Source organism: Falco naumanni, chromosome 1, assembly GCF_017639655.2.
Source record: "Falco naumanni isolate bFalNau1 chromosome 1, bFalNau1.pat, whole genome shotgun sequence".
NCBI classification, from domain to species: domain Eukaryota; kingdom Metazoa; phylum Chordata; class Aves; order Falconiformes; family Falconidae; genus Falco; species Falco naumanni.
In genome coordinates this window covers 27,737,202-27,747,387 of record NC_054054.1, presented here as the reverse complement: position 1 = coordinate 27,747,387, position 10,186 = coordinate 27,737,202, and the positions used below count along the sequence as shown (strand labels likewise).

At 42.0% G+C, this 10,186-nt stretch overlaps 1 protein-coding gene across 3 annotated transcripts in view; it reads left to right on the top strand.

The window, feature by feature from the left end:
* Positions 1-5,288: 5,288 nt before the first annotated feature.
* The window catches only part of C1H4orf19 (chromosome 1 C4orf19 homolog), a 92,496-nt gene continuing 87,598 nt past the window's right edge, over positions 5,289-10,186 (top strand). For all 3 annotated transcript variants that reach the window (XR_005826994.1, XR_005826993.1, XM_040587738.1), the window contains exon 1: positions 5,289-5,425. The gene's annotated coding sequence lies outside the window, so the exon portion shown is untranslated. The remainder of the gene's footprint in view (positions 5,426-10,186) is intronic.

Sequence of the window (10,186 nt, the reverse complement as noted above, 5' to 3'; positions counted from 1 at the left end):
AAAGCACAGAAAAGTTCATTGAGCACCTGAAATCCCTCTCCCCTTCAGACCTGTGGAGCTATGGGAAGGGGCTGTGGGATCCACACCTCCTGGGATCCTGTCCTGAAGGTAAGCAACTTCCACCTTCTTTCAAACACTGGGTATGACTCACACATTTCAGCCTTGAATTCCTTGCACATAATCTGCATAATGTTGGGAAGTTATCTCCCATCTGCCAGGAGAGTAGCTCAGTTTGGGTAGTAAAGGAGTATAGCATAGAAACAAAGCAAAACACAGAAACAGAGAAATGTTCTTTGTTTTTGGGCACCACTACCAGGACCTAGCTGGTCCCAGCTCAGCTGAGTAGCTTATAGAGCACCCAAACTTGCTTCTCTTGTTTTCTGGCTCAATGAACTTTGGTCTTCTGCACAGTGGCACAGCTTCTTGGGGCTGGAGATAGTCCCCAGAAAAAGAGAGGATTGATCTAAATGTGAGAGCAGTCTTGCCTTCATCTCAGGCCAAAGAAGGAATTAATTTTAGGCCTTGTCTAGTTTGTTAAAGAGTGGACTGACATATGAAAGCAGTGATGCTCTATATAACAAGCCATGGGTGTTCTTGTCCTGCTTTGAACCTTAGTCTTTTATGTTCTAATCAAGGACAGCAAGAGTGGGGCAACACTATTATTTTTCTTAATTGTAAAACAGTAAGAAAGATGAACATGATTACTAATCCACTTAAGACCTTCAGCCAAATGCTGGGTTCCTTACCTCATTGAAGGATGCTGTTTAAGTCCTGTCCCTCCTCATAGTTTATAAACTATCTCATTCAGCTTTCCAGATTTCTGAATCTATTTCTCATGGGTCAGACTGCTCACAGTGAGCCTAAGCAGCAGACACAAGTTTCTGAATGGCATTAGACTGCACAGTGTCCAAATACTTGCTACTGCAAGAATAAGCACTCCATAGCCCCTCACAAATCTGTCTCCAAGTACATCTGTGTAGTGGTACAGGGACAAAGTAGTTTCTGTAATAATAAGCCATCCCTAATGGCTCTATCCCTACACAGGAATACAGCAATTTACTTTCTTTTAAGGAGTACTATTTGCATATGCAGAACAAACCTTTTATTTATTCTTTATATGAAGTGCATCAATAAACAGGCTTAGATAGGGTCCGTATTTTCTGACATAGAAGACTCTAGGAATAGGCTGTAACTGCAAGAAAGCTTTAGAGGGGAATTAGCCGGAAATTCTTTGGCAGACAAAGGTAAGCCAGAGGTCAGCTAGAAAAAATATTTTTATCAGTCATTTCCTTTGTACCACAGCTGGGGAATGCACGGCCCGTGACTTTATTTCATACAGCCTGTGGCCATTTGACTTTTTTCACATTATTATCAGATAACATCAAAATGTAAGTTAACATGTAGCCTGGAAAAGGCATTCAGAAGGCATTCAGGTTTCAGTGGTTCACCAGCCCTGATTTCTCCTTGCTGTGTGTTCAAGCCCTGTGCATAAACCTATGGAAACAGAAGTTTTAGCCATCTAGCAAAGGGAATGTGCAGCAAAAAACTATCACTAAAATGGCATTCATATGCAGGGGGGACTATTTCAGCCACAGATCAACTTAAAATCCTAAGATTTTCCCCTTGGTCAAAAGCTATATGTGTCTGTATGATACATCATAAAATGGGGCCTTTAGATCATTACCATTAGGGTATTAGCAACAGTCTGCTTTGTTTTATTTTGTTGATCAAGGATTAAAAAATATCTGTTTTAACACAAATATTAAGACTGCAAAAGGACAGAATGCTGAAATAATTTTTTTCTTTTAATTATAAAACCAAAGACATTTTTTCACACATTATTTTTTGTGTAATCATAAAATTGATCATGTAATCATCAAAACATGGACTAGGGCCTTTGGATAGTTCTGGTTATCAAGGATTTATTATTAAGAATCACTGTCAAGCATTTATGCCACAAATATGACATACTGCAAAGTTCTTGTACCCTATTAAGGATGTTATTCTATATCTCTTCCTGGAATACTATGTTGCTGCAGGGAAAGTAATGAGCTACATCTTCCCAGCATGGTCACCAAACACCATTCCTTCCAGTTTGAAGGTAGTCTTCTGACTTATATGATGGGAAGTGATGCTGTCAGTGTGGGTCTAAATCATAGTCTCAATTATCAATTTCAACAGGGAGGTCAAAGGCTGAAGGAATAGTCATCATGATCCTTCCCAGGGCAGGATGAGGCATTTCATCATGTGCTTCTCCAAAAGAGGCAGTTTGAATCACCATCCTGTGAAAAAGGAACTTTCACTATCAAGAACCAGCTACACCATGCTAAATTGACTTGAAAACACAGGCCAATAACCAGAAGACTGTAAGGGAACATTCTCCCAAGATGTCCAGTCCAGCAGAATGTGCTTTCAAAAATCACAAGTGGTTCCCAAAGTGACTGTTAAAATCTGGCTGTAGCAAGCTCTTCTTCCTGTTTCTGCTGCCCCATCATCCCAAGCCCATGCTGCTCCTGCTTACTAGGGTGGGTAATGTTCCCATCCCAACTCAGCAAAGCCCCTGACATGTTCCCAGCCATGGTACACTGTCCACCTGCAGCGCCTGCCCTTTTGGCAGCACACTGCGCTCCTTTCCAGCCTCGGCAGGGAATATACAAAAAGCAAATTTAAGGCACATTCACATGTTCCCGCTCTCACAGCTTTCACCACACAATACTGCTACACCAGCATGAGTCTTACTTTTACATAGCATGTAACAGTTAAATAAAATAATCTCCCGGCTTTCATGCTACAGCTCTGATTCCACATGCATTTCGGTGCATGTGAGAAAGCTTCTAGACTAAAATAAACCTATTCAGCATATTTAAAGTGAAATACACACACTTGCAAGGTGACAGATGAAGCAAAAATCCAGACATGCTGTAGCACAAATGAAGACAGAACATCCCAAAAGCAACAGGATAGTTTGCTGCCATTTGTCTCCATTATTCCATTGCCTGTTAGTAAATTGCCCAGCACTTCCCACTGTAATATCATGTTGATGATAGTATCTGATGTTACAAAGTTAACCTTTTGGGCTGTAATTTTTCAAGGCAGACTTCTATCTCAGCAGCAACATTCTCCAGAAAACCTCAGCCAAAACAGTTGACTAAGGTGCAAGAAAGAGATTAGAGGAAAGAGGATTTCTGCAGGCAGAATGTCTCGGCTGCTTTTCCTTTGAAAATATGTTGTCACACCCATGTTTTTGAAAAAGGACTATGGATTGGTGAGACAGTGATCATTTCCTGCAGGAGACAACTGTGAAAATCTGACCAAAACATCACAGCAGTTTGCATGTATTCATAGAAAATACTAGGTTTCAGGAACAGTCCCCTGCTTGGGACTGCAGAGGCTGGGGCAAAACTTCTCTACTACTGCAGAAATACTGGGTGTGAGTTCAAGAAGCCACAAGAATGAAGTTTGTAGAATGACAAAAATACAGTAGCCCTGAGAAGGGTCTGAAGGAGGCTGGGTATCAGGGAAAAGAGAGAGGCAGCCTCTCCCAGGTCACTTCCAGTGATCTCCTAGCCTACAGCGTAGCTTTTTGACTGGTATGTTTCTCAGCCTATTAGCCCAGCTCACTAGCCCAACCACCATGAGGGTAATGGCAAAATACTACCAGATGCAGAGGTGGCCCACGGGGGCTGGCTCTGGCTTGGCAGGGCTGTAAGCTGAGTAAACAGCACACACCATGTATGGGTCCGTGCACGGCATCATGCTCCGTGCTGTCTGCACCTTGCACCCTCCTCACCTTCTCTAACAACCTGGGGATGGGTTAGGCTGACAATTCTTTACTTACTGATCAGAGAGCCTTTGGGAGAGTTCAGTGAAGGTTTTGCAGTAAGACATTTCCTGGCTCTCGAAGCCCATTTTCAGCTAAGACTAAAAGCTTACAGGAGAAAAATAAAATAAAAACTAGAATCTGCCAAAGAGCTGTTGCAGAGCTTTGCAGTTCGCTAGCTCACAGGCTATAAATATTTGGCCTTTACGATATGCCATAGCTTTCTGCTTAAAAGAAGCATATCCAAAGCAGCTTGTCTTAATTTCTTTGCTGGCGTCCGGCGTTTCAGCCTGGCTGGCGTGGCTGCGCAGGGGGCGGCGGGGCTAGGTGGCGCCGGGCTAGGTGGCGCAGCCGAGTCTCTGCGGGCCAGCTCGGGGACCCCGCTGCCCCCCTCAGCCCACTGCTGAACCGAGTTTGACGATCGCATCTTTAGCTCGCCGCAGCGCACGCGAGGGGAAGCACGACAGGGCAAACAGCCCGCTGCTGAAGTGGCATTTTAGGAGGATGCTTTGCATGAGCAGGACTCCAGCACACTCCTTCCATGGGGAAGGCAAGGATACAACCCCTGCCAGGCAGGGAGGCAACTCTAAATCCAGCATTATTTAGGCTGAGAACAGCACACCCTATAGCAGCTGAACCTTGTATAACGGCTTCCATGAGGCTTAAAATCACGAACAAACGAAGGATTTAGCAGAACATTTCCAAAGTACTATTGAGTAGGCTCTGTCAGCGCTGCTTTGGACCCCCTCGGTTGTGACGCAGGCAGTTAGATGACACAATGTTAGTGCCAGTTCTTTCCAGGAGGGCTTTTTTTACAGTTTCCAGGTACATCGATATGTTAAAGATTACAGCTGGGAAACACCTGACCCAGCTGCTTGCAGATATTGCCTAAATAAAATCTCTCCTCCTGCACAGGGAACAGTCTCGTAACAGGATTGTGGCAGCAGAACATCTTTCACAATAATTTTGGAAGCACCACACCCAAACCAAAAATTCCAGGAAAGTCAGCAACTTTCATAGGTAAACATGATATGATGCCTGCAAATACACCTTATATGCGAGTTCCTCAGTAAAGCATCACCCAAAACAGTGGTGATTAAATGTCATTGCTTGGCAAAATGTAACAGAGGACCTTTCTGCCAAATCCCTCCAGCACTCTTTGGGATATGAGGAGACTTAATGATATGAATATGCAAATGACAATATTAATACTCTGACAGGCTCGAACTTTGTTGTGGGTGTTGTAAGGGACTGTCCCGGAGAAAAAGGAATCACTTAGCATGTGTTCTTCCTCTTCCCCTTCTTCTAACCCTGACCAGGAAACGGTGAGCTCTATCTGGTTTTTATCCAGCTTGCAGGTAAAGGGTTACAGATTCTAGGAAGTATTAAATGCAAACTTTAAAGGATTTTATTTTCATCTACAGTCACATGATGCCTTAATACCCAATGACACTAACTACAGTGTCTCATTAAGAGGTCATGCAAACTCCCAAGCTAAACAAGGCATTCTTACATATTTAACATTCAAATGCAGAAGCCAAGCTAAGCCATGGAAGATTGTAATCAGAAAAAAGCTACACTTCCTGATCCACACAAAAGCTACAGGTAAGAAAAGTTCTTCTTCCTTTGAACTTGTAACATTGTGCTTTCAAGAGAAACTGTTTACAGGGCATATTTTGTACTCGCTTTCTTTTTTTCACTTTCAAAATAGCCTAACAGTTTTATCCTGAAAATATCTGGTATCACTTGTTCCACCTGTTGTAGAGTCAGTACTGTTTTTATACTCAGAAACACCATTGGCTCAGCGGAATTCAAAACAAAACTATTTTTTAAGCCACATCTATTTCAAAAGTAGCATTTAAAAAGATTTCTTAGTTATTGAAATGGTCGTGTTGGAGTATGTGGGGCAAAGGGGGAGTTAATATGTCTTTTATGTCTGAAACAAAGAGATTTAGAACTCTTTTGACTTTACTTATATCATCAATTGCAGTTGTTTCAGTCACTTCAAATTGCATTTGAATGGATGTGGCTTCCTCACTGAACTTACATGATTTCTGATTTCCCCTCCTAGAATTTGGTGCATTTAAAAAAAAGAAAAATCTTAGAAAAGCATATGAAAAGCAGATGAGGAATACTACAGTGCTCCATAAAAGGAGACAAAGTTACAAACTAGAGAGTAAGAGGAAAGTCAGTTAAAACCCAGTTAATTGAGAATGTAAACTACATTAAAGCATAACTATTTTTACATGGAGTGATAAAGTTTCAGTGACAATTGCTGGCAATATTGCAGGAGTTGTCTTTTTTTACTTCTGCTGAAGGATTTTTGCAGAGTACAGCATTAGCATTTTTATCACAAAGATTCCTTTCTCATCACAACTTTTTCTTTAAACTGTAATTGTTTTCAGACAGTGTTCTAAATACTCAGCATTTTAATCCCTTTATAGGAATTTAGTTACAGAATACATTCTATAGAGCTACAGAATCTATATTTACTAAAAGATCTCTAGTGCATCGTAAGATTTCCACCCCCCGAGGATTCCCACTGCACAAAAGCAGCAAACAGTGTTTTATTGATTTACTCCTACAATGGTTGGGTGGTGACTGAGAGCAATATATTTTTTCCTCAGTTTATTCTATAAAACCCATCTCTTTTTCTTCTTCCCACATAACACTAAGGGATAATAAAAAGAAATTAAGAATAATAGCAACTACAGCAACTTGCTTCAGATTGACTCTCAACTTTCTTTGCAAAAAGAAAAGTTTTTTTCATTACAAGTACTTAAATTTGAGCCCAAAGGAGTTTACCAATAAGGCTTAAAAAAATAATAATCATTCACTTTCAAGGTGCCCATCTCAGAAAAGTAAGTCTAATGTTGAGGAGGGCCAAGACCCTAGTATAGCCTAGTATGTTCATCCTCAGACATCAAATATCTTTTTATCAAAACTAATTGTACTCCTAACCTCCCAGCAGAGTCACTCACAACTGCTCTGGTGGGAATGCAGCAAGAAGCCACTATGCTTTAAAAGAACTGTTCCAAATTTACTATAACTGACTTCTGAAAGTAAATTATTTACAAAAATCTATTTAGAAACTCTTGTAAATAAGTGGCTTATTTGTTAAGCTGAATTTAAATCTCAGGGGAGTGAGTGGAATGCACCAGCTCCCAAATAAACAAGCAACCTATTACACAGGCTTTCACTGAGGAGAAACGTTGCACCTGATACAGCAGGAACAGCCTGCTATGGCCGGTGCCTTTTAAGAAATGTTTGTACAAATTGGGTGTGTCGTGGTAAACCAGCACTTAGTAGCTCAGTTGTTAAATGTATTGGATGTCAATTACGTAAAGTATCTTTGTGGAATAGAAGGTAGAATGAACACTGAAGTTACTCTGTGACCAGAAAGACAGACTGGCCATTGAATGAGAGGGAGCCATAACTCCTTTCCTAAAGAAAGGAATACAAATGAGGCACCTGCTGTCGTAACACTCTAGTAGTTCAGACTGGTTTTATACTCGGGATTTTACACTTATTCCAGGAATTTGTATGGCTCTAATTATTACTTTTTTTCCTGATGAAACAAACCTATCTATTCTCCTGCTTTGTCACATCAATAGAGAGTCAAACGTAGTGTTGTTTCATGGGCAAGACATACAAATAAAAAACTTCCTGCTCATAAACAAGGAAAGAGAGAGGTTATTGGAAACTGAGATTACTGGAAACCTAAGAGAAACTTTTTTCATTTGGATTTTGGGGAAAGTCAAGCAAACATAAAAATAAAAGCACTACCAGCAGTTTGGAAGAGTTTTCTTTTTACCCCAGAACAAGAGCTAAGACAAGCATTAGTCAAGTGTCAATCCAGATCTTCCAAAAGCTTTGTGAGTCTCAGGAAACTTGTACCAGATTTAAGGCTAATACTGAAAATCGTCAACCTGATGATTTTTGCGCAGCTCTACGTAGGTAGGAAGACCTTGCAAAACCTGCAAGCGAAGGGAACAGTGGCCTCCTTGGAAAGCCTGGTTGAAAATGGTCACTATGCAAGGTAAATATTTGTGGGTGCTGAGGCCCTTCTCTTAACCACAGTGTTGCTTGTATCTGATCTCAAGGAAACAAACTTAAGAAGTATTTGCTCCCAGTCTTTACTGAAGGAAAGCCAAGGAAAGCCTTTCTTCACATCTTTCAGGAAGGAACGGTCTTTTGCTATGTTTGCACAGTATCTAGTTAAACATGGCCTCAGCGTTGCCTACGTCTTCCACTGATACCATTTCACAAAAGACTTGGAGCGGGGGGGGACTCAACACATACAACCCACTGAAACATGATGAAATGTAGTCAGGCAATAAATATATGTTTGGAACCTAGAATTCCTCCTTCAGACCCTGTTTATCTGAGGATTACATATGGTCACCTGTCAGCAGACTATGCCTGTGATTTCCACACAACAAAGTTGCCGTGTGGAGGGCACAGCTAACAGAGCAGGAGGCCAGATCTCCACTGCTCCTTAACCAGGCCCACCTCATTTAGCACCTGATAATGCTAGAGAAGTCATGTCATATCTCATGACCAAGCAACGATGCATGGAAATTCTTGATTTTTACTAAGCTACAGAAGAGTGCTGGCAAGCAAGATGTATTGCCAAGAATAGGTATAAAACACAATGTAGTTTTACTTATTAAAAGTTTGACATCAAAATGCACAAAGTAAATACAAAGTAAATGAGTTTTGGTAGAAAAGTCAAAAGGGATTATTGGGGCGGGGGGGGGGGGGGGGGGGGGGGGGGGGGGAGCGGCCAGCAGTTTTCCTGTGAGCTCTCCTCTGAGTCACTTTCACTTAGACATACGGAGGAACTTTAACATTTTATTAAGAGCAGAGTACATTGTTTGGAGACTAAATATTTAATCATTTACAGCAGGAAGCAGGAAAAATAGGCCCAAGTTTTCTTTTTTGTGTGACGTTTTCCTGTCTGCAGTTTTTACACACGTTTATTTAACTTCCATTTTTTCACTTTAACCACAGATGTCTGCTGCAAAGCCACGGATGCTTTCGGCTTATAAAAACATTTCTGGTTGAATATTCTATTAATTCACCTTAGTTACTTTTCCATTTGGGATAGCAAGGAATAAGCCATCTCCTTGGGGCTTACTTTTTTTAGTGTTACCAACTGGGCCTGGCTCAACTCTGCATCAGTTCCCAACTCTTTAACAGAGTTGTGTATTCCTGTTACAGAGCAGTTAATTGTCAGATTTTATGTAAACAAGGTCCAATGCCTTGCTATAGCAAGCAAGCTGCTTTTCTGAAAGAACTCACTAACAAGGACAAGAGTATCCCATGTCAAGAAGAACACACCCCCAATGACTAAAAACCCTATCAACCTGAAGTCCACCCTGGGAACTTTTCATACTGGCTCCAATGGGAACAGTATCAAATCCTCACGCTGTCAAGAAAGGCCAGGCGAAAAAGTAATAGCTCAATTCAAGTTACACCAGTGCTACTTAGCACACTGCTGCCAGCAGAAATGACAGCACGGCAGCAGTACCTGTTTGCCTGTGCTGGACAGAAACTCTCCAGGCTGTATCAAAACAGACTATTTCACTTCTGCCCAGTCTCCCATGCTCAGGACAGGTGCATCTGGACGTTAAGGCACTTTGCCCACACACATTGGCATTAAGATCTTCTTATGATACACTTCAATGCAGAGTCTCTGAACGCAGCTTTCAGGCAGGAGAGACAGCGAGTGTCCCAGATGAGCCATATGGAGCCACAATCCCACAGTCCTGAGGACCTGTCAGGCTGTGGGTCTGTTCCTCCCCTGGCTGCCTAACCTCTCCAATGTATTTATTGCAACGACTCCATTTATTGACTGGGTTGTATATATTACACTCACTCCCCCCTTCACCCCACAGCCACTTTGCAGCGCTTTTATCAGCTGTAGATTTGGGAGTGCCCAGCTTTACCTACCTTATTAAGCTCCTGAGCTTTGTGCAACAGCCTAAGACGGAGAAAGCACCACCTATGTCCTGACACAGCTGCCCAGCAATTTCTTTCTCTCCCTTCTGGGCTCCCTCCTACAGCCACACTGGTACAGCAGGGGCCCTCCCTGAGGGCCTTGTCAGGGCATTTCTCATATCTGGACAGCAGCCCGCAGCCAGCCCCCAGGCTCCCATGCCTGCTGCTCCTCTTGCCCATCTAGCAGATCCACACTGCTCCATGTTACAGGCTGGTTTGTCCCCTCCAAAAAAAGTATTACCAGCTCTTATGCCTCTTATGGCATGCAAGCTTGATACTTGTATTTGCATGATTTTAACACGACAAGTTTCCACAGAGCTATTCTTCTCATCTACTCCTGATCTGTTCATAGTAAAAGAAGCA